Raw genomic sequence first — 26,230 nt, forward strand, 5'->3', positions numbered from 1 at the left:
ACTGCTGTATTTCTTGATTCTGCTGTATGAATGTATTTTGTAGATCAGCTAGACAGTTGAAAGAAGTGACATGTCATACTGTGGAGGAAAGGGACATACTGAGAAGATAAATAACCCAAGCACCTAGAAACTGCTTCTGGGGCAAGAAAAAAGTCACTGCAGTCATCTGAGCTAAGGAAAAACCAGAAGGCATTTGGATGGACAAAGCCCCAACATGATGTAGAAAAAAGCCTTGAAATCCAAGATAAAGAATTCAGATAAGTCAAAAAGCAACTTTCTAATTAAGCTCAGGTATCAGACCAGGATTGGCTTAAGTTCTACCTAACAACAATTAAGGTTTCTGAAAAAGGCACCAAGTTGTGCTTATTTCTTTGAAATTTTCCTCCATAGATGTCATGTCAAACCATGTTTGGTGATGCTGATTGTTTAGCTACTTTATAAAAAGCTGGCAAGAACAAGACAGAACTGTCAACCTTACCTAACTAAAATTCAACTTTCCAGTAGGAGGCAGGTTATTAAGTTCCTGAGCCTTAGTCTACTAATCTCTAAAATGAGAACAGGAATAAATGGAGTTGTATTGCAGATTAAAGAATGGAGCATATAAAGGACATTTAATAGGTGAGTGCTTCCTTCTTTCAATTAATAAAGTTATCTTATTGACCTCTAAAATGCGGAATGAGAAAGAAGGCATTCTAAGGTCTCTCTGTTCCTCTGTCTTTCTCTCCCCATGCCTTCCCTCTTACCTGGTGAGCCCAAGTATCCAGGTGTATTTAATGACAGCTACTTTATTTTTCTAAGGCTTTTTTTTTTTTTTAATTTTTAAGTAATCTCTACACCCAACGTGGGGCTTGAACTTACAAACCTCAAGTGTCGTATACCCTACTGACTGAGCCAGCCAGGTGCCCCTAATGACAGCTACTTTAATTACAAATTTGTATTCCTTGAATGGAAAACAAATATGAAAGTTGATTCTGTGAAGCAAAACCTAAAAAGTTATAGTGGGAACAAAAATTATTACAGTGCTTCCTGGTGAATACACACCCTGAAAGGAGGATAATCTTGAATGAACAATAGTGTGTGGATTAAATCTGGGCTACACTAAATGCTCAGCCTAGAAGGGTATATCTCCTTTGCTGTTACCCTTCTCCAGCCAAGTTCAAGTATGTAAAAACATATAACTCTCCCTCAATAAGAAAAGCTTATGTATGCCTGTCTCATAGAGTCACTGAGTTTAAAAATAAAGACCTACAGCTTCAATTATAAGCTTTCAGCTTTTAAAAATTACCTCTGCCTGTTTGAAAGAACTATAATATATATTCAGAATTTCCCAATCTTAAAGGTAAGGAAATTGTCCAGTTTTTACCAATCTTAATTTAATTTTATTATTAATTTAAATTTATTATTCTTTTCCGTAAGTGTGATGGCAGCCAAATGAAAGAAAATCTACCTAATTATTACCACCTATGCTTAATAAGATGACCCTGAATTTGTGTTCCAATGCTGTAAACTTTTCTTGGCATATGATTTTCATTGCACCAGTGAAGTATCTCTCAGTGCATCAAGAGATCACCTTGTTCTTCAAATATGTCCATTTTGAAAGGGTTTCTTTTTTTATCCCAAACCAAATCTATCATCTTCTGCTCATTATCTGTACCTTCTTATAACTTTTGTAATTCTCATCTTGGTGCCATTAGACTTTCAGCTACTTAGGTTACTTCTTGACTCATCCCTTTTTGTTGCATTACCGGAGCAATGAGCGATCAAGTCCAACTGATTCTACCAGTGAAAAAGACTGTATCTTTCCCTTCCCACTTTTCCTTCCCAGAGCCACCTTAGACTCTCATCACCTTCCAGCCTGTACCATTCACAATAGTCTTTTCTCTAAGAATTCTGCTTCAAATCTTTTTGCACCTTGAATTCATTCTACTACCTCCAGATTACAATTCCTGCAGCACAATACTGAATAAATTATTCTTTGCATACTCATTAACTCAAGACACTTTAATGACATCAATTTGGCTCCTCAAAACACTATAATGGCACTAAATAGACATATAAGGCTCACAATTAGCCAACCTCATTTTATACTTCCAGACTTTTCACCATACCACTCGATTTCTCTCACACTACAGCTGAGTCCAATAAAATTGCCCAACACGGCAAAACTACATGCTTCCCTCCTCTGTGCCTTTGCTCTTTCTGCTGCTTCTGTATATTCTTCCTTTCCTCTCTACCTTCCCTCACTAGCTGAACCTTAGAAATGCTTTAAAATCCAGCATAAATTCTGTAATGGACTGTCTAACCTCTAGAGTTAGAAATAACTTTGCCTCCCTCTGAACTGTCATACCACATGGAATGTTTCTTTTCAGACTTAACTATTCAGTAGAATTATTTATATACATGTTTCTATTTTTCTATTGTACCTAGATATGCTCCTCAGAGTCAAGATCTGCCCACTGAAAGATAATTCTCCATAAGTTGTATGCTTCTGCATATCTTCCAAGCAGACATTGTATTTGTTTTAGACTATCTGTTCAAGGATGTTTGCAGAGTGAATAGTCTTGGAAGACAGGTAGTGTCTCCCTTCAGGGCACAGGTCAGGCATGCTTCTTTCCTTTAATAAAAGATTCAGGCTTCTGAGCTCAGAGTTCCTCTCCTGTAACACACTCCACTGTATGTGCAGATATCATCTGGTCCTCTTTACATTATCCTTTGGGAATTGAGACTCCGAGGACCAGGACAAATGCTTGGGTTACCATTCTTGCTGTGAAAAATGAAGTCTTTTCTCTCTGACCCAGGAGGTTCATATCTTCTGCCAGCATCCATGAGACTATGGTAGACTCTGGCAGATAGACTCTAACATAGTCCCCAAGGTCTCCATCTCCTCATAATAATGCCCTGTGATGTTCTCTCCCCTTGAGGGTGGGTATTGCTTTTAACTATATTTAATAAAATATAGCAAAAGTGACAAGAATGTATGTGATTATATGTACATAATTCTATTACATATATTTGTAATGTCTGTCTCACAAGGAGACTCTCCCCCTTGCTGGCCTTGAGGAAGCAAATGGCCATGTTGAAGAGGTCCATGTAGCAAGAAACTGAAGGCAGCCTCCAGCTGAGAACTAGCAAGAACTGGGGTCCTTAGTCCACAACCTGTAGGGAACTGAATGCTGCAAAAAACCATGTGAGCTTAGAAGCAGATGCTTTTCTACTTGAGCTTCAGATAAGAACACAGTCCTGACTAATACCTTGATTGAGGTCTTGCAAAGGACTCAGCTAAGCCATGCCTAAACTGTGACCTATAGAATCTGTGAAAAATAGATGTGTCTTGTTTTAAACCACTAATTCTACGGTACTGAGAAATTGATAATTCATAGATAGACTAATTTGTTAGCTTGAAAATAGGGTGAAATCTCAGACCCCTCACAGTTCTTGACTGTTTGTCAATAAGGATTGGATGCTGACAGGCATATGAATTTCTGGAAGAGAAAGAAAGAGGGCCATGTGAGAAAATTGATGGGAATTGAGGGAAGTCCATGGAAATCTCTAAACAGTGTACTATGTTGCTTTCCTCACTGTAAGGCAATTGGGTCAACTTTTGGCAAAAGTCAGAAGTCTGGTGTGCAGTAACAACTCTGCCTCAAAGAACATGAGGTTCTTTATTTTTTTGCCCAGTGTAAGACAATGGGTGTATTGACCAAGTTGTATGGTTAACCAGGCAATAAGTAGTCCTCTAGTTATTGGAGGGAATGTTTCTAACCTCCCAACCCAATAACTATAGACCAGATCTCAAGAAGCAGATTCAAAGACAATCAGCTGAATAGTGTCCTAGTTACTGCCAACGCTTCTCTGGGAAGGGGAGCTTCCTCACAAATCTGGCTGTCAGCCTCAGGTCTGCCCCACTGTAAAAACTAATACTAAGATGCATTCTGGTGGGGACAGAAGGTGTTGACTTCTCTGGGGCAACAGTAACAGGGACACCCACTTATACTGTGTATATAAGGAAGAAAATTTGCAACTACCATAGGCAGAAATTCATAGCCTCATGGTCATACTTAAAAAAATGGTAGTATCTTATTGACGGAAATTTTATGCCTCACTCCATTGCCTAAAGCAAAGTTAATGGTCAATGGAGCCCTTGGGCATGGGCCTGGTTCACAGATAGATGAGCTAAGTTGAAGCCCAGTTGTGCCCACTGAGCTGCTACAGCTGTTCAGCCTCTATGACAGCTAGGCAAAACCAAAAATGCACACTCTTGCTCTGGTCAGTGGAACTAAAGGCCATTCTCACAATTCTGGCCACTATTCCCCTTGATAAACTGTTTTATTGTTACTGGCTCTTACATTGGAGCCAATGGCCTAATTATTTAGTCTGTCACTTAGAAAGTACAGACTGGCAAATTAAACATACTCTTATTTAGGGCCATGAAATGTAAAAACAAATCATGCTGCTAATGGAACCATCTGGGTCACTCAGGTGGAAGCTATGTAAGGGCCTATTCTCTGATCGAACCAAGTTACTGATTAAGTCTGCACCACCCAGATTGTCCCCACTGCTGCCTGGATTCATCATCACAAGGGACATGGCAACATATCCACCATCTTATACAGAGAAAAAAACAAAGGACCTCATGTTCTTTGAAACAGAGTCATCACTGCACAACAGACTTCTGTCTCTTCCCAAAAGTTGACCCAATTGTCTTATAGTGAGTGGAACAACATTGCACAGGATCTGGCCCCCATTCATTCCTGGAAGATCAACTACATTAGACCCTTAACTACCTCTCAGGAATATGGGTGGAACCTCACTGCTGTTGACACTTTTTGGTTTATGGCGTTACTTTTCCAGTCTGACCAACAGAATCTAGCCACACCATTCTGGTAGTTAAAACTAAACTGAGTCACGTTTTTAGTTCTCTGGATCATTTACATTTTGATATTGTTGTGTATCAAAGCCATTCAATAATGGGCCAATGGTCAAGGTATATAAGGCATTGTTAAAAATAATAAAGCAATCATCCAGCAACTAGTGGAGCTTAACAGCGGAGTATGGTCAAGGGAGGAGACCTCAAAGAGAGCCCTGCCAAAACCACTGCCAGCACAGAGTGACTGTGGGTATACCTGAGGTTGGGCTCAGTAAGGAACAATATCAGAGGGATAATACTGCAGGAGAATTAAAGCCCACAAAAATAACTCAGCCAATCACTAAAAAATAAAAATAACAAGCAAATAACAGTAACTAGTCCCAAGGTCAGGAGGGGGCCACCAGTACCAAGAGTTATACATGGTATTATCTAAAATTCCCAGTTTCCAACACAAAGTTACAAGACTTGCAAAGAAATACTAAAGTGGGAAAAGGCAGGCAACACAAACTGTGAGACTAACCAGATACCAAATTTAACAGAAAAAGTCTCATGTGGAATGATTATAAATATATTCAACAGTCTAAAAGAAAACTATATTAAAGAAATAAAGGAAGGTATAATGACAATGGACAATGGTGCATCAGATAGAGAATATCAATAGAGAGAGATACTACAAAAAAGAATCAAGTGGAAGTTGTGGAGTTAAAAATACAATAACAGAAATTTAAAATTCATAAAGGGACTCAAGAGAATATTTGAAGGGCAAAAGAATCAGCAAACTTGAAGATAGATCAATAGAGAATATGCATTCCAAAAAAATAGAGTAAAATAAGAATAAAGAAAAAGGAAGAGAGAAATGCAAGACATTATAAAGTGCACCTACATATGCATAATGGAAGTACTAGAAGGAAAAGAAAGAGAAAAAGTGGCAGAAAAATATTTGAGGAAATAATAGCTGAAAACTTCTCAAATGTACTGAAAAACAATAATCTACACATCCAGGAAGTTCAACAAACTCCAAGTATGGTAAACACAAAGAGATCCATAAACAGACTCATCAAAGTAAAAATGCTGAAAGTCAAAGACCAGGATAAACTCTTGAAAGCAGTAAGAGAAAAACAACTCATTTTTACAAGGGAACCCCAATAAGATTCACAGTGAACTTATCAGCAAAAACAATGGAGACCAAAAGGCAGGAGGATAACATATTCAAAGTATTCAAAGAAAAAAAAAAACTGTCAACCAAGAATCCTATATCCAGCAAAGCTATCTTTAAAAATTAAAAGCAAAATAAAGACATTTCATAACTGAGAGAATTTGTTGTTAGCAGATCTGCCTTATATGAAATACTTAAGGAAGTTATTCAGGCTGAAGTAACCTCAGACAGTAATTAGAATTCATACCAAAAAAATCAACAAGCATTGGTTAAGGTAATTATGTAATAATAAAAGGTTATATAAATACATATTCTCCTTTCTTCTCTTATTTAAAAATCAATTGTATAAAAAAATATGTATATAACAGACCATAGGGCCTATAACATATAGACATGTAATATAATTGATAATAACACAAAGGAAATGGATAGGAACAAAACTCTATTGGGCTAAGGAAATGATTCCAGATGGTAAATCAAATCCAGAAGGACATGCAAAGAGAACCAGAAAGAATAAATACAAATATTAATATAATGAAAGCTATATAGGCTGGCTCTCTTTCCTTCTCTTAGTTTCTTTGAAAGACAAAATTATGTAAAATAATAATTACAATATTCTGTTTTTTTGTGTTTGTAGCATTTATAGATTTAATATGTATAACAATAATACCATAAAAAAGGGAAAAAAGGAAAATAGGTCTTATGTATAGCAATAATATCACAAAAAGTGGTAAAAGGAATAACATTTCTATATCTCGCTTGAAATGTTAAGATAAATCTGAAGCTGATTCTGATCATTAAGATGTATGGTAAGCTCTAAAGCAACCACTAAGAAAATAACTCAAAAATATATAGTGAAGAAAATCATTAAAGAAATTAAAATGCTACATTAGACAATATTCACTTAATGCAAAAGAAAGCAATAAAAGAGAAAAGAGGAACAAAAAAGACATGAAACACATAACAAATAAAAAGTAAAAGTGCAGACATATATTCAACTGTAATTGAAAATAACATTAAGTGTGAATAGATTAAACAATCCAATCAAAAGGCAGAGACTGTCAGATTGAATTAAAACATGTGATCCAGGGGCACGTGGGTGGCTCAGTCGGATAAGCATCTGCCTTCAACTAAGGTCATGATCTCAGGGTCCTGGGATCGAGCCCCAGGTCAGGCTTCCTGCTCAGTAGGGAGTCTGCTTCTCCCTCTCCCTCTGTCCCTCCCCCACCCCCCACTTGCGCTCTCTCAAATAAATAAATAAAATATTTTTTAAAAATGTGATCTGAATATATGCTATCTTCAAGAGACATACTTTAGTTTCAAAGACACAGAAAGATTGAAAGTAAAAGGATAGAAAACAATGTCCCATGCAAACAGCAACCACAAGAAAGATGATGTGACCATACTACTGTAAGACAAAATAAACTTTAAAACAACAACAAAAACAGTTATTAGAGATAAAGGACACTTTATAATAATAAAAGGCCGTGTCCATCAGGAAGATATAATAATTATAAACATCTATGCATCTAATAACACAGCATCAAAGTATATAACACAAAACTGACAGAAATAAAGTAAAAAGTATGGGCCGCCTGGATGGTTCAGTAGGATAAGCGTCCAACTCTTGGTTTTGGCTCAGGTCATGATGTCAGGGTCATGAGATTGAGCCCCACCTCAGGCTCCATGCTCAGCGTGGAGTCTGCTTGAGATTCTCTCCCTCTCCCTCCACTTCTGCCCCTTCCCCAACTCACACTCTCCCCCCCACATCTTTTTCTCTTTTTCTCTCTCTCTGTCTAAAATAAATAAGTAAATAAATAAAATCTTAAAAAAGAAAGAAAAAGAGATTGAAGGAGAAATAGACAATTCAACTGGATAGCCACATGCAAAAGAATAAAGACATTTCTTTAAGGAAGATACACGCAAATGACCAGTAAGCACATGAAAAGATGCTCAACATTATTTGTCATTGCATTAGAAGAATGCAAATCAAAACTATAATGAGACACCACTTTATACCCACTGGGGTGGCTAGAATCAAAAAGTCAGTAACAAATGTTGGGGAGAGTGTGGAGAAATTATAACCCTCATTTACTGCTGATGGGAAGACAGAATGGTGCCATCACTTTGGAAAACATTTTAGCAGTTCCACAAAGGATTAAACATAGAGTTACCATATGATCAGCAATTCTATAGATGATACATAGATAGATGAATAGATAGATAGATAGATAGATAGATAGATAGATAGATAGATCGATCTCCAAAAATGAAAACCTATGTCCACACAGAAACTTGTACATGAGGGTTTATTGCAGCATTATTTATAGTAGTCAAAGATGGAAACAGACCAATTATCCATCAACTAATGAAGGGATAAACAAAATGTGGTATAGCCATATAATGGATTGTTTAGCCATGAAAAGGAATAAAATACTGAGACATGCTACAACATGGTTGAACCTTGAAAACATGATGCTAAATGAAAGAAGTTATTGACAAAAGACCACATCTTATATAATTACACATATTTAAAATATCCAGAATATGTAAACCTTTATAAGACAGAAAGTGGGGGTGCCTGGGTGGCTCAGTCGGTTAAGCATCTGCACTCTGCTCAGGTCATGATCCCGGGGTCCTGGATCGAGCCCCATATCAGACTCCCTGTTCAGTGGGGAGCCTGCTTCTCCCTCTCCCCCGCTCATGCTCTCACTTGCTCTCTCTGTCTCTGTCTCTCTCTCAAATAAGTAAAATCTTTAAAAAAATTATTTAAAAAAGGACAGAAAGTATACTAATGGTTGTTTAGGGCTGGAAGCTGAGATGGATGGGGCTGGTTTGAGGGTTGGGGATAGCTAGAGGATATAGGATTTATTTTTTAAGGTGATGAAAATGTTCTAAAATTGATTACAGTGAAGTTTGCACATATCTGTGAATATACTAAGAACCGGTGAACTGTACATCTTAAATGGGTGAATCGTGTGGTATATGAATTATATCTCAATAAAATTTCTTACAAATTTATAAATAAGTAATTTATCTGACTCAACATCCATATACTTTAGTGAGACAGTTTGGTTCCTGAGTGTGGTTGGTCACAAAAAAGGCTCATCTTCTCTTAGATGCTTCCTGGGCAATGAGCAGGATTAAAAATATAGGATATTATATAGATCTATTTTGAAAATTCAGGATTTCAGCCCAATAGTTCCTGGACATGATAATTCTTTTTTCTTTCCCTTAATGGCAACCTCAGTCTAGTCTGCTTGGTTCAATCTCTAGGCAGCAGCCCAACCAAAATGAAAGATAAGGAATTCAAACTTAATTCTGAATTCTCTCGTTGGATTGATACAGCTTTAGGTTGTAAATATAAAGTATAATGACTACTTGCTTGTAAGTCCCTCTACAGGGATCCCACACAGGTCAAAGTGGAATCCCTAATAGTTGCCTGTACATTTTATAAAAAGGCCCTTGCCTGTTTTATATCTGACTTTTCCAGAGAAAATGTAAGAGATGAATGAAATAAAGGTGAAGTTACATTTCATGGAATGGGATGCACCAATTTTGTGGAGGTGCAAGTTGACCAACAACCACAACACCTGATGGGGAAAAACTTATATACCTTGAGAGGTACAGGGGAAGAGAGATATTAATGATCTTTGTCCTTAGAAAAGCCCTGGAACCTTCTTTTCTAAAGACCACCTGGTGTAAGTCTCCCCAGCTGTTGCAAGCTCCCTAAATTTAATTGACTGCTGGGCTTAGTGACCTCCATCTCTACAATTTGATCACCATTTCTCTTGACTTGACTTGGAATTCTATCAGAAACAGCAAGACATGGGTGTCGCTTCCGTACCTCCCACACAAAACACCTGGCACCATTTCCAGATGTCTTTCCAACTCCCATTCCCACAGCCATTGATCCATCATCCTAAGAGACAGACAAATGACATATGGCTGGTGACAGGGACAGACAGGACAAGTTGGATTCACTGTCATCAGACAGTTTCTCCAAAAATAACACTAAACTCAATTATTTGAACCAAACTGGGAACCTAAGGCCAACCAGTCAGCTACAAGACTGGCCACCTATACCCCCAAACTGATAGAAATCCAACTGGGGGTCCCCAAAACTGTAAAAAACACTTTATTTCCAGGGATACCATATGTGGAAGCTACCATTAACTTGCCTCCCTACTGAAAACATGGTGACGTGCATCATAGCTATGGGAGTTTGAGGGGAACTCATAAGAAACCTCCAAGTGTGTAAGGAAATGCCACCAGTAAATTATGGAGCTTTCATTTCAGATGAATGTGGAGATCTCTTCCAATGAGTCTACCAGGGGATTATTCAGGAGAGCCCTCCAGGAGAGAAACTGACTTGTTATTTATGCTCATCCTTCAGGCAGTATCCCCTATGATAAGAGTCATCCAATTAAAAAAGGTGATACAAATTTTGACCCTGACTTTAGCTGAAGTGTTCACCATTACCACCTTGGCCCTGGAAGCCATTCAGGTCAGCACAACTCACTGACCGATGTCATCTTGGACGATAGAATTGCCATAGGCTTCCTCCTCACAGGCAAGGGAAGATCTGCAATCACGGATACATCCATTCTACCTGGATTAATGCCTAGGGCTGAGGAGAAAAGCCAATATGGTAACTAAAGGAGAAAGTTATCCGGCTTTCCAAGGTTTCTGGATGTTTTCATGGGGTTTGTTCAGCTAGTTGAGTCTGGGACCCTTGAGGTCATAATTGGTCAATATTGCAGGCTGGCCTCATCTGCTGCCTAGAAGTCCTGTTGACAGAGTGGAGTCTTGTTGAAGACAGTTTCAATTAAATGCTCTCCAAGACAAATTAAGTGGATTTGGTTCCAGCCTCTGTTGGTCAGATTAATCAGAGTGACAGATGGAGTGGACAAATTTACCAGAAGCCAGGATGGTGTAGAAACAAGGAGTGGATATTGTTTAAAAAAAAAAAAAAAAAAAAATTTTTTTTTTTTTTTTTTTCCCCTGTGGGTCTCTCTGATTTCTGCACGTAGCTGTTTTGGTATCAGGATGTTTGTAGTGAACAGCTCTGGAAGATAGGGATGGTGTCTCCCTTTGGAACAAGGGGCACGTTTGCTTACAGTTCAATAGAAGGATAACATCTCCTTCTAGGACAAAGGGCAGGAATGTTTATTGCTCATTAAAAAAGATTCTAGTTTCCTAGGCTCAGCGTTCTGTAATGGAACCTACTGGATGGGCAGGGTCACCTGGCCCTCTTCATGTGGTCCTGTAAGAATTGGGGTTCAGGGAATAAAGGCAAATTCTGGTTACTGCTATTACTATGACTAAGAAAATAATTTGTTTCTGACCCAAGAATCTCATGTTTTCTGCCAACACCTATGAAATTCTTGTAGGCTAAACTTGACAATTAAGAGTTTATTTACAGGCCCTTTACAGTTCTTGACTGTGCCTGTGGCCCACTTACCTTTGTGTACTCCATTCTATCTAGACCAGGTGAGTAAGTAAAGGAATCTGCATTTGATCACCCAAAAATAGACATCCTGTCTACAGGTCAAATCCATGCCTCTCATGAGATATACACTATAGGTACAATATAGGGTATTAAATATATGATTGGATATGGTGTATGGGAAAACAAAATATCATTTCCAAAATATACTTACCCACACAAAATCCTCCACCTAGCAAGTCTATTCATTTCAGCTATCATAAAATCCCCAAAGCTAAATTGGTCGTAGCTTGATCCTTAGCAGTCTCTAGGACTGCTAAAATTAACACATTAATGTCCAGGACAGTTCATCTTCTGCACATCAAAGATTGTCATTCCCACTCTCTCTTCTATTTCCCTCTCCCCTACTTTCTTTGTATTCTTATGATTCTTTGTATACTGAGAAAAAAAATAACAATGATGTTATTTGAACCCTGAATTAAGGATTTATCAAAGTAGCACCAACCATAACTTTATTGAACATATATACAGAGCCAGTCACATTAAGGGTAAAAACAGATTTCTTTATCCCACACAAGTATTTGCATCCTAAGATAAAATGCTGTTGACTTCCACACCTTCCAGAAGAATTAGAAAGACAATACATTGTTTTTAAGTAGGTTTTCTTAAGCTTTCATTTAAAAAACAACTAGCAGCAGATCACGATAGATTTAGAAAGATGATTCATCTCCGTTCAGCATGGGTCAGATGAACAACTTCCCACCATGGTCCTGGAAGCTGTGCTCCAGTGTGGAATAGCTTGAGATAAACAGCGTTAGGCTGGGCCACGGTCAACAGGGAGATTGAAAGAGAGCGTGGACAACACACGGGAAGCTCTCTGGTGTGGGCCACTCAGCCAGAGGTTCCTTCTTCCTTATTCTGCTTTCTTCTACACTGAAGGTCAGCCTCATTCTGGGGATCAGGCTGGTAGTTGCTGGGCTAGTTTCCATCTGTTCGGAATAAAATAAAATAGGACCAACATCCTCCCCCATGCTTGTCAGTAACCTTCTTGGCCTTGGGGAGAGAGGAGAGATGTCACCACAGTTAGATCACATCACTTCCAGAGAAGCAGCCAGCCTTCTTCCTGAGATTCATTAGACACGGTCTTTTCTCCATTCCTTTCCCCCTTACCCCCTGCCTGCCTATATCAAGTACTTGAGATTTGGTCAGAGGAGAAAGAGGGAGAGGGAGAAGCTCATGTATTGTGTCCCAGAAGTGCTGAAATGACCCCCTTATCTGATCCACTGGGCATGGTGAGGCTTCCTTAATCAATGTTCAGCAGACTCTGAAACTTCAAGTGAAAGGTTCTGGATAAGTACAAGGTGCTGATTACTGTAGTTTATCTCCCTCTCTTTGGCTTGCAAATCAGCTTCAAATTTTCACAGAATCAGAGTTTCTCATGAAATGTGGGGTGTCAAGCAACTCTCCTTAAAAATGTCTATGGCACGCCTGGGTGGCTCAGTTGGTTAAGCGTCTGCCTTCGGTTCAGGTCATGATCCCAGGGTCCTGGGATCGAGTCCCACATCGGGCTCCTTGCTCAGCAGGGAGCCTGCTTCTCCCTCTGCCTGCTGCTTCCCCTGCTATGCTTTCTCTCTCTCTCTCTCTGACAAATAAATAAATTTAAAAAAAAAAAGTGTCTAGACCCGGGTACCTGGGTGGCTCAGTCGGTTAAGCATCCGACTCTTGATTTCGGCTCAGGTCATGATCTCAGGGTCGTGGGATCGAGCCCCATGTCGGGCTCCATGCTCAGTGCGCAGAGTCTGCTTCTCTCTCTCTCCATCTGCCCCTCCCCTCACACCTTCTCTCTCTCTCTCTCGCTAATAAATGAATAAATCATTAAAAAAAAAAGGTCTAGGCCCATCTTCAGTTCTTTACAAATCTAGGGTCTACTGGAAGCACGTGCCACAAAAAGTGTAAAGAGAGAGTGTACCAGTATTCAAACTTTGCAATGGTGACATCATCTGCATAATATAAAATCAAATTTTCAAACCAGGCCCTGCAAATCCTTCTCACCTTTCCCACTGTTACTTTGTTTCTATTTGAACTATTTCCATTTCCATGAGCATTCATGGCTCAGAAATAAAAACATACTCTCTGATTCGACTTTTTAATTACACCTTTAAGACAGGGGTGTAAGTATCTCGTTCTTACTGTTAACCTTACCAGGGAGGGCACTTCCCTTGCACTTGTGGATTTTATAGGCATATGTTAGGGCACCTGTGAAATCCTCATTTTGCCACGATTTGCTGCCAGAAAACTAATAATCAAATCAGTAAGTGGATCACTGAGCCCCAGAACCTGCTTCATTCTGCTGCACTAAGGATCGCAACTCACTTCTTTTTGAAACTTTGACTGCAACAAGCAAGAATCGAAAAGGGGCCAGGTCCTAAAGGTCACTGTGAAGAATTCTGAAAGCCAAGCCCACCTGCCAACACGTTGCTGTTACCTCTGAGGGTGGGAGACAAGATGGAAGCTTGAGGTTCTCCAGACTGCAAGTGTCTTTTTGAGTCCTCTGACCTCTGTCTCCAAGTTCTCAGACGCAGTAGTTAAGACCAAAGAACTGTCTTGGGCCCATCGAACCCTGACCAAAATTGATTTTCCATCCAATGTTGCTAGAGCCCTAGGTCAGCTCATACCATCTCAGCGTCTTTGTTAAATATGGTATCACAATCCATGAGGGACCTTTTTAAAAAATTTCCCCAGGAGTGACTTTTTCTTCCCTCCCCATCTTCCCCCAGAGTTTTCTTTTGTTTGAAAGTGCAACCTCATTTTCAAAAATCCCTTGAATGAAAAACCATGAACATCAATTTTAGAAAACATTCGGGTTATGGAAGTGGCCACATTTGTTGATTTCTTAAATCCAGCTGAAGTTCTCTCCCCGTTACTGTATGGTAAGCCTTAGGGCTCCATTCAGATAAGTGTGCTATGTTTCACTGCCAAAAAAAACATCCGCTTTTTTCTACAGTCACCATAAACCAACCACCCTAGAAAAACCTGCTTTGTTGTCCTGAAGGAGCTATTATTGTTCAGAATATTTTACATGTAAGTGAAACCTGAGCATTGTTCTTCCTTTGTCTTATCATTTGTCACTGCGAACTTCCATTTTTATTTATTCTTCCACGCTCAGCACCTGAGTATTTACGGGATCTGCAAAAGTACATATTGAAATATGCAAATAGTATATAGCATGTGAGTGTCAGAGGCATGGAAATTAAATCAAATACAGGGGAGGAGACAAGAAACTGAGTGCATTAAAGCTAACTTTATGGCCCCAAGCTGTAGATAAATTGTGGTCTGTGGTAGTTAAACAACAGCTGTTCGGATTTAAAATAAAATTATGATAAGGATCCCCAGAAGATAACACTTCTTGAGGTAACAGCATTTACCTCAATGCATCTGTTAGCAACCGACACTGACAAGAGTGTTTATGTGAAGGTTTATTCCCATTTGTCTGCCTGCGTTCTATCATTCCCGTTTCCAGTAGAGAGCAATTCTCACGCAGTGGAATTGACATTTGGGTCCTAGCACAAGCTTTCCCTCCACTTCCAGGCAGGTACGTTTCTGCTTCAGCTGCTTGTGGTCCATCATCATGAAGGAATGTCATCAAGAGCACGACCCAGGGCTGTAGGGCAGGCAGGAAACCAGCAGGGAGAACGCTCCTTTAGCAGGGGTCCCTTCATTCAAACTCAGTCATCCCTAGACTCGTGGTGAGCTGTAGTTCTTTAAGAGCTTTACACCCAATAAAATTTAAACTTTTATATATTTTCTTCATTTATTGTGCAAGAGGTTTATTGCAGACATGTAGGAAACCACCCAGATGGAATTTCTCGGAGTGGCAATTGCCATTTCCCTCCACACTTCAGACCTATCAATGTTCAACTTTGGGCCAATCTGCTTGCTCACTCTCTCTGTCTCTCTCTCTCTCCTGACTTGCTTCATCTTTTGCTCCCTTAAGATCTGAATCTCCGGGCGCCTGGGTGGCTCAGTTGGTTAAGCGACTGCCTTCGGCTCAGGTCATGATCCTGGAGTCCCTGGATCGAGTCCGGCATCGGGCTCCCTGCTCGGCAGGGAGCCTGCTTCGTCCTCTGACCCTCACCCCTCTCATGCTCTCTCTCTCAAATAAATAAATAAAATCTTTAAAAAAAAAAAAGATCTGATTCTCCGTCCTTTCCCCTCTCCTTCAACACCATCAGACCCACCAATGTGTGTGTCCATAGCAGAGAGGCTGGACGTCGAAAACTAAACCTCTCCTCTGATACGTTCTTCAGTAAATAAAATTTGCCCAAGCCCCAAGAATGCATTAATTCTTTAAACAATGTCTACTTTGTTTACAATGTGATATTAATTCATATACTTTAAGGATAGTCAAGAAATTAATTTTGAATTGAAAACTGTCCCACAAAGCAGTATGTATGCAGAGAGAGAAAATCTAAATGTAAAAGCAGCCTCTCTGCATGCCCAGGTGCCAAGAAAAATCCTAATGGAGGGGTTTCAAATACAAATGACTTTTGAAACACTGCATTTTTTAAAAATTCTTTGGGAGAGAGAGAATACACATGCGCACAAGTTGGGGGAGGGGCAGAGGGAGAGAGAGAGAGAGAAAGAATCTTAAGCAGGCTCCACACCCAGGGCAGAGCCAGACCCAGCACTCTTTTCAAAAAGAGTCTCACAACCTTGAGATCATGACCTGAGCCAAAATTAAGAGTAGGACGCTTAACCAACTGAGCCACCCAGGCGCCCCAAAAGTTAATTTCATTTTTAAAGGTTCACTATTATTTTAATACCAAAAATTCTTCCCCATTAAAAAATTATAAAGTTCATTTAAGAATGCAGTGTTTCAGGGCACCTGGGCGGCTCAGTTGGTTAAGCATCTGACTTGTGATTTCAGCTCAGGTCATGACTCAGGGTTCTGGGATCCAGCCCTGCGTGGGGCTCCTCACTCGGCGGGGAGTCTTCTGGTGATCCTCTCTCTCCCTCTCCCTCTGACCCTCCTCCCGCTCATGCTCTCTCTCTCTCTAATAATAAATAAATCTTTAAAAGAAATGAAATTAACTTTGTAAAATCTGTCAGGGAATTGAAATGTTACAGTGTGGGTTATTTTATGATTTTAATTTTTTTTAATAATAAAAATTTCTTAATCATCTTATTGTGTGTTCTTTAAGATAAGAATAAAATTTCTTCCAAGCTAGGGCAAAGTCCATCTGACAATTGCAGATTGGAAACTTAATTGAAAAATGTATTCTGCAAAGAGGCTCCATAATAGGAAGATAGGCATCTCTTTATATTTAGCCAAATGACTACAGAAACAAGGTGAACTAAATATGCAACAGGATATAATGTAAGGTAAATAAGAAATGCTATGAATTCATATATATTTATTGGTTAATTATTAACCTATTTAAAATACCATTGTGAAGTGTAATGTATTGTAGATTCAAATGAATCCTCAGCATTACTGACATATAAGCCAAACAAATGAATGAGGAAATATTGACATCACAAAGAAAAATCAAGTGAACCTAGTCACTACTAGAAAATGTAAAGCATGTAATTCACAGAAGGCAATTGTCCTTTAAGACAATAAAACTATTTAAAAAATAAAGATTTTATTTATTTGACAGAGACACAGCGAGAGAGGGAACACAAGCAGGGGGAGTGGGAGAGGGAGAAGCAGGCTCCCCGCAGAGCAGGGAGCCCGATGCGGGGCTCGATCCCAGGACCCTGGGATCATGACCTGAGCCGAAGGCAGACGCTTAACGACTGAGGCACCCAGGCGCCCCAAGACAGTAAGACTATTACTAAAAATTACTATACTTTACATGGAACAGATAAATGTAAGCCATATAAACTAAATTCTGCTTTCCACAGTTGTTAGCCAGAGTTTACAATGATCTAAATATGAAGACAACCAAGACAAAAACTAGTCTATTTTTATTTATTTATTTATTTTTTTAATTCTTATGTTAATCCCCATACATTACATCATTAGTTTTAGATGTAGTGTTCCATGATTCATTGTTTGTGTATAACACCCAGTGCTCCATGCAGAACGTGCCCTCCTCAATACCCACCACCAGGCTAACCCATCCTCCCACCCCCCTCCCCTCTAGAACCCTCAGTTTGTTTTTCAGAGTCCATAGTCTCTCATGGTTCGTCTACCCCTCCGATTTTCCCCGCTTCATTCTTCCCCTCCCGCTACCTTCTTCTTCTTCTTCTTTTTTTTTTTTCTTAATATATATTGCATTATTTGTTTCAGAGGTACAGATCTGAGATTCAACAGTCTTGCACAATTCACAGCGCTTACCAGAGCACATACCCTCCCCAGTGTCTATCACTCAGTCACCCCATCCCTCCCACCCCACCCCCCACTCCAGCAACCCTCAGTTTCTTTCCTGCAATTAAGAATTCCTCATATCAGTGAGATCATATGATACATGTCTTTCTCTGTTTGACTTATTTCACTCAACATAATACCGTCCAGTTCCATCCACGTCATTGCAAATGGCAAGATCTCCTTCCTTTTGATGGCTGCATAATATTCCATTGTATATATATACCACTTCTTCTTTATCCATTCATCTGTCGATGGACATCTTGGCTCTTTCCACAGTTTGGCTATTGTGGACATTGCTGCTATAAACATCGGGGTGCACGTACCCTTTCGGATCCCTACTTTTGTATCTTTGGGGTAAATACCCAGTACTGCAATTGCTGGATCTATTTTCAACTTTTTGAGGAACCTCCATACTGTTTTCCAGAGTGGCTGCACCAGCTTGCATTCCCACCAACAGTGTAGGAGGGTGTCCCTTTCTCTGCATCCCCGCCAACATCTGTCGTTTCCTGACTTGTTCATTTTAGCCATTCTGACTGGTGTGAGGTGGTATCTCATTGAGGTTTTGATTTGGATTTCCCCGATGCCGAGCGATGTTGAGCACTTTTTCATGTGTCTGTTGGCCATTTGGATGTCTTCTTTGGAAAAATGTCTGTTCATGTCTTCTGCCCATTTCTTGATTGGATTCTTTGTTCTTTGGGTGTTGAGTTTGATGAGTTCTTTATAGATTTTGGATACTAGCCCTTTATCTGATATGTCATTTGCAAATATCTTCTCCCATTCTGTTGGTTGTCTTTTGGTTTTGTTGACTGTTTCCTTTGCTTTGCAAAAGCTTTTTATCTTGATGAAGTCCCAATAGTTCATTTTTGCCCCTGCTTCCCTTGCCTTTGGCGATGTTTCTAGGAAGAAGTTGCTGCGGCTGAGGTCAAAGAGGTTGCTGCCTGTGTTCTCCTTTAGGATTTGGATGGACTCCTGTCTCACATTGAGGTCTTTCAACCATTTGGAGTCTATTTTTGTGTGTGGTGTAAGGAAATGGTCCAGTTTCATTCTTCTGCATGTGGCTATCCAATTTTCCCAACACCATTTGTTGAAGAGACTGTCTTTGTTCCATTGGACATTCTTTCCTGCTTTGTCAAAGGTGAGTTGACCATAGAGTTGAGGGTCCATTTCTGGGCTCTCTATTCTGTTCCATTGATCTATGTGTCTGTTTTTGTGCCAGTACCATGCTGTCTTGATGATGACAGCTTTGAAATAGAGCTGGAAGTCCGGAATTGTGATGCCGCCGGCTTTGCTTTTCTTTTTCAACATTCCTCTGGCTATGCGGGGTCTTTTCTGGTTCCATACAAATTTTAGGATTATTTGTTCCATTTCTTTGAAAAAAGTGGATGGTATTTTGATGGGGAGTGCATTGAATGTGTAGATTGCTCTAGGTAGCATTGACATCTTCACAATATTTGTTCTTCCAATCCATGAGCATGGAACGTATTTCCATTTCTTTGTGTCTTCCTCAATTTCTTTCATGAGTATTTTATAGTTTTCTGAGTACAGATCCTTTGTCTCTTTGGTGAGATTTATTCCTAGGTATCTTATGGTTTTGGGTGCAATTGTAAATGGGATCAACTCCTTAATTTCTCTTTCTTCTGTCTTGTTGTTGGTGTATAGGAATGCCACTGACTTCTGTGCATTGATTTTATATCCTGCCACTTTACTCAATTCCTGTATGAGTTCTAGCAGTTTTGGGGTGGAGTCTTTTGGGTTTTCCACATAAAGTATCATATCATCTGCAAACAGTGAGAGTTTGACTTCTTCTTTGCCGATTTGGATGCCTTTGATTTCTTTTTGTTGTCTGATTGCTATGGCTAGGACTTCCAATACTATGTTGAATAGCAGTGGTGATAGTAGACATCCCTGCCGCGTTCCTGACCTTAGGGGGAAAGCTCTCAGTTTTTCCCCATTGAGAATGATATTCGCTGTAGGTTTTTCATAGATGGCTTTTATGATATTGAGGTATGTATCCTCTACTTTGTCAAATGCTTTTTCTGCATCTATTGAGAGGATCATATGATTCTTGTTCTTTCTTTTGTTAATGTATTGTATCACGTTGATTGATTTGCGGATGTTGAACCAAACTTGCAGCCCAGGGATAAATCCCACTTGGTCATGGTGAATAATCCTTTTAATGTACTGTTGGATCCTATTGGCTAGTATTTTGGTGAGAATTTTTGCATCCATGTTCATCAGGGATATTGGTCTGTAATTCTCCTTTTTGATGGGGTCTTTGACTGGTTTTGGGATCAAGGTAGTGCTGGCCTCATAAAATGAGTTTGGAAGTTTTCCTTCCATTTCTATTTTTTGGAACAGTTTCAGAAGAATAAGTATTAATTCTTCTTGAAATGTTTGGTAGAATTCCCCTGGGAAGCCATCTGGCCCTGGACTTTTGTTTGTTGGGAGATTTTTGATGACTGCTTCAATTTCCTTAGTGGTTATAGGTCTGTTCAGGTTTTCTATTTCTTTCTGGTTCTGTTTTGGTAGTTGATACATCTCTGGGAATGCATCCATTTCTTCCAGGTTATCTAATTTGCTGGCATAGAGTTGCTCATAATATGTTCTTATCATTGTTTGTATTTCTTTGGTGTTGGTTGTGATGTCTCCTCTTTCATTCATGATTTTGTTGATTTGGGTCATTTCTCTTTTCTTTTTGATAAGTCTGGCCAGAGGTTTATCAATCTTGTTAATTATTTCAAAGAACCAGCTCCTAGTTTCCTTGATCTGTTCTACTGTTCTTTTAGTTTCTATTTCATTGATTTCTGCTCTGATCTTTATTATTTCTCTTCTCCTGCTGGGTTTAGGCTTTATTTGCTGTTCTTTCTCCAGCTCCTTTAGGTGGAGTGTTAGGTTGTGTACTTGAGACCTTTCTTGTTTCTTGAGAAAGACTTGTATTGCTATATACTTTCCTCTTAGGACTGCCTTTGCTGCATCCCAAAGATTTTGAATAGTTGTGTTTTCATTTTCATTGGTTTCCATGTATTTTTTTAATTCTTCTTTAATTTCCTGGTTGACCCATTCATTCTTCAGTAGGATGCTCTTTAGCCTCCATGTACTTGAGTTCTTTCCGACTTTCCTCTTGTGATTGAGTTCTAGTTTCAAAGCATTGTGATCTGAAAAAAGGCAGGGAATGATCCCAATCTTTTGGTACTAGTTGAGACCTGATTTATGACCTAGGATGTGATCTATTCTGGAGAATGTTCCATGGGCACTAGAGAAGAATGTGTATTCCGTTGCTTTGGGATGGAATGTTCTGAATATGTCTGTGAAGTCCATTTGGTCCAGTGTGTCATTTAAAGTCTTTATTTCCTTGTTGATCTTTTGCTTAGACGATCTGTCCATTTCAGTGAGGGGGGTGTTAAAGTCCCCCACTATTATTGTATTGTTGTCGATGTGTTTCTTTGCTTTTGTTATTAATTGCCTTATATAATTGGCTGCTCCCATGTTAGGGGCATAGATATTTACAGTTGTTAGATCTTCTTGTTGGATAGATCCTTTAAGTAGGATATAATGTCCTTCCTCATCTCTTATTACAGTCTTTGGTTTAAAATCTAATTTGTCTGATATAAGGATTGCCACCCCAGCTTTCTTTTGGTGTCCATTAGCATGGTAAATGGTTTTCCAACCCCTCACTTTAAATCTGGGGGTGTCTTTGGGTCGAAAATGAGTCTCTTGCAGACAGCATATCGATGGGTCTTGTTTTTTAATCCAGTCTGATAGCCTGTGTCTTTTGATTGGGGCATTGAGCCCATTTACATTCAGGGTAACTATTGAAAGATAGGAATTTAGTGCCATTGTATTGCCTGTAAGGTGACTGTTACCGTATATTGTCTGTGTTCCTTTCTGGTCTATGTTGCTTTTAGGGTCTCTCTTTGCTTAGAGGACCCCTTTCAAGATTTCCTGTAGGGCTGGTTTTGTGTTTGCAAATTCCTTTAGTTTTTGTTTGTCCTGGAAGCTTTTTATCTCTCCTTCAATTTTCAATGCCAGCCTAGCTGGATAGAGTATTCTTGGCTGCATATTTTTCTCATTTAGTGCTCTGAATATATCCTGCCAGTCCTTTCTGGCCTGCCAGGTCTCTGTGGATAGGTCTGTTGCCAATCTAATGTTTCTACCCTTGTAGGTTACATATCTCTTCTCCCGAGCTGCTTTCAGGATTTTCTCTTTGTCTATGAGACTCGTAAGTTTTACTATTAGATGTCGGGGTGTTGACCTATTTTTATTGATTTTGAGAGGGGTTCTCTGTGCTTCCTGGATTTTCATGCCTGTTTCCTTCCCCAAATTAGGGAAGTTCTCTGCTATAATTTGCTCCATTATGCCTTCTGCCCCTCTCTCTCTTTCTTCTTCTTCTGGGATCCCAATTATTCTAATGTTGTTTCGTCTTATGGTATCGCTTATCTCTCGAATTCTGCCCTCGTGATCCAGTAGTTGTTTATCTCTCTTTTTCTCAGCTTCTTTATTTTCCATCATTTGGTCTTCTATATTACTGATTCTCTCTTCTGCCTCATTTATCCTAGCAGTTAGCGCCCCCATTTTTGATTGCACCTCATTAATAGCCTTTTTGATTTCTACTTGGTTAGATTTTAGTTCTTTTACTTCTCCAGAAAGGGTTTCTCTAATAACTTCCATATTTTTTTCAAGCCCAGCTAGTATCTTTAAAGTGATGATTCTGAACTCTAGATCTGACATCGTACTAATGTCCATATTGAGTAGGTCCTTGGCAGTCGGTACTACCTCTTGTTCTTTTTGTTGAGGTGATTTTTTCCATCTTGTCATTTTGTGCAGAGAAGAATAGATTAATGAGAGAACAACATGCTAGCAGAGTAACATTGTCCCCAGAAAATATACTCTAAACAAATCAGAAAAGACCTGAAGCAGTGGAAAAAGAAATGGATAGAGAGAAAAAAGAAAAAGAAAAAGATAAAAACAAACAAAAACAAACAAAACAAAACAACAATGACAAAAAAAAAAAACCAGAATGTGATCAAATATGATCAGGCTGGTATATAGATCAGTGCCACACACTAGATTTGGGGTACATTTTGGTCTTTTAGAAGAAAGTGCCTCCCCAAATTTTAAAGAAAGAAAAACTTATATACGTACAAAAATAAGGGTTGATATGATGAAGGGATGGAATATGACTGTAAAGATGGAAATTATAAAAAATTTTATAAAAGGAATTGATAAGAAGTTGTTTGAAAAAAGAAAGAAGTGGATTAAAAAAAGAAAAAAAAGAGAGAATGTGATCAGGCAGGGGAATAGAAAACACCATATACTAGAGATTTAGAGTATATTTTAATCTGTTAGAAGAAACTATCTCAAAATTGTAAAGAGAGAACAACTTATATATATATATATGCCAAAAATACGGGTAACTACTATGAAGGGATAGAATATGACTCTAAAACTGGAAAATAAAAATGTTTTTTAAAAAAGGGATTGATAAGATGTTGGTTGAAAAAGGGAAAAAGAAAAATTCAAAAAGAAGAAAAAGAAAAAAAGACAGTTAAAAAAAATTAACTTTGAAAGACTAAAGAATCATGGTAAAAAAGCCATGAATTCTATGTGCAGTAGTCCCCTAGCGCTGGAGTTCTGCCATTCTCATTGATGGGTAAACTTGGTCTTGGCTGGCTGTTCTCGCTGATCTTCTGGGGAGGGGCCTGTTGCCGTGGTTTCCAAATGTCTCTGCCGGAGGCCGAATTGCCCCGCCCTTGCCCCCTCCCGGCTAAGTAATCTGCTCGGGTTTGCTCTCCGTGGCTTTTGTTCCCTGCGAGCTTTCCGTACAGCTTTGGAGGCAGAGAGTGAAAATGGCGGCCTCCCAATCTCCGCCCTGGAGGAGCCGAGAACTCGGGGCCCCGCTTCTCAGTGAGCCCCCAGAGAAAAGCCGTCAGTCACTCCCGTCTCCCCGGTCTCCGGCCGCACTCCGTGCTCACCCGGCCTGTGACCGCGCGTTTCTATCTGTGGCACCCGACCCCGGGTGGAGTCTCCAAACCCAGCAGATCCCTGTGGTACACTCCCGTTCGGCTCCTCCCGGGGGAGGAAGGGGAGTCTCCCCGGATCTGCCGCTTGTTGGGTCCCTGCTGGAGGAGCAGTGGCCCGACTGTGCCGCGGATCACGGTTTATGGCAACCCCGAGCTGAGAGCCCGCGCCTGGGCTCCGCCTCTGCAGCCGGCTTCCCTGCTCCGATACCTGGGAGCTCTGCCACACTCAGGCACCCCCGGTCTTTCTGTGACCCCGAGGGTCCTGAGACCACACTGTCCCGGAGGGTTCCACCCCCCGCTTAGCCACCAGAGTGACGTCCCTCGGTGGAGCAGACTTTTAAAAGTTCCGATTTTGTGCTCTGCGGCTCTATCACTTGCCAGAAGCGGCCGACGGAGGCCCCTCCCCCGCCGTCTATCCTCCCGAATATTGCCTCGGATTCACTTCTCCGCACATCCTACCTTCCAGAAAGTGGTCGCTTTTCTGATGAGAGAGTTGTTGCTATTCCTTTCTTCGATCTCCTGTTGAGTTTATAGGTGTTCAGAATGGTTTGATCCCTATCCAGCTGAATTCCTGAGAAGAGACGAAATCCAGGTCTCCTACTCCTCCGCCATCTTTCTCCGCCCCAAAAACTAGTCTGTTTTAAAGGCAACTGCCAATGTGTATATTAGAAAACAAAAGCTGTCCAAGTGAAGAAAATGGCTTTGCTCAGTGTTTAAAGCACCTTACTGGATAGCCTGTTAAGTACCATTAGGAAAACAAAAGTTCTCTGCATCCAAAGACAAGTAAAAAGAGAAACCACAAACCAGGATTAGGGTATGTAGAACCCAATGGTTTCATATCTAGAATATATAAAGGACCCCTATGCTATAGACTGAAGGCTTGTATCCTCCCAAAATTCATATGTTATAATCCTAACCCCCAAAGTGATGATATTAGGAAGTGGGGCCTTTGGGAGGTAAGTAGATTCAGAAGGATGGGATCTTCATGAATGGGATTGGTGTCTTTAAAAAGAGACCCTACAGAACTCACTTGGCCCTTCTGCCATTTTAAGGGCACATTAAGAAGATGGCCATCCACGAACCAGGAAGAGAGCTCTTGCCAGACACCAAATGGGCCAGCACCTCCTTCCATGACTTCCTAACCTCCAGAACTACGAGAAATAAATTTCTCTTGTTTACAAGCCACCTAGTCTATGGTATTCTGTTATGGATCCCCAAACGGACTAAGACACACTACAAATCAATTTAAAAACACAAAAAAGTCAGTAGAAAAATGGACAAAGTGTAAACAAATTGTACCACTTTGATTTCCTTTTTTTTTATTAACCTATAATGTATTATTTGTTTCAGAGGTACAGGTCTATGATTCATCAGTCTTACACAATTCACAGCGCTCACCATAGCACATACCTCCCCAATGTCCATCACCCAGCCACCCCATCCCTCCCACCCCCCACCACTCCAGCAACACTCAGATTGTTTCCTGAGATTAAGAGTCTCTTATGGTTTGTCTCCCTCTTTGGTTTCATCTTGTTTCATTTTCCCTTCCCCTTTGTTCATCTGTTTTGTTTTGTAAATTCCACATGTGAGTGAAATTATATGGTATTTATCTTTCTTTGATTGACTTATTTCACTTAGCATAATACCCTCTTGTTCCATCCATGTCATTGCAAATGACAAGATTTCATTTTTTGATGGCTGTGTAATATTCCATTATATATATATCTTACATCTTCTTTTTAACACAAGACTCATGACACAAGGCTGAAAAAAACAATGTAAACAGAGACTTCATGGGGGAGAAAATTCAAATAGAAAGGTTTTTAAAGCTTCAATTTCAAGAATAATTACAGATATAAAAACTAAAACCATAGAGATTTCATACTCACCAGATTGATGGCAATTTTCCACTTCTGACATCACGTTTTGTTGGCAAGTATATGAAACGACAGGGGCTCCCATACACAGCTGATGGGAATATAAATGGGTACATGCAATTTGGAGAAAATTCTGGGCTATATGTAGCAAATTTGAAACTAGTCATGACTTATGACTCGGTAACTCCAAACCTGGAGAAACTCTTGTCCATGTGCCCCAGGAGACGTCTTCAGTTTCCATAGCAACATTGCTAAATAACAATAAACTAATATATGCGAAAGCTCCATCAAGGCTATAATGTAGAAAAAACTGTAATGTAGTTGTGATCATTTTCAAATAGCAGATACAACATAATACATGTGTACATAGGTAGAGAGACAGACAGACATAGCAGCATGAGTAAATCCCACGAACAGGAAGTTGAGAGAGAAAAGGAAGTTGGAAAGACAAGTACAATTCAATAATATTTATATGAAGTTTGAAAATC

Source organism: Neomonachus schauinslandi, chromosome 8 (genome assembly GCF_002201575.2).
Source record: "Neomonachus schauinslandi chromosome 8, ASM220157v2, whole genome shotgun sequence".
NCBI lineage: Eukaryota > Metazoa > Chordata > Mammalia > Carnivora > Phocidae > Neomonachus > Neomonachus schauinslandi.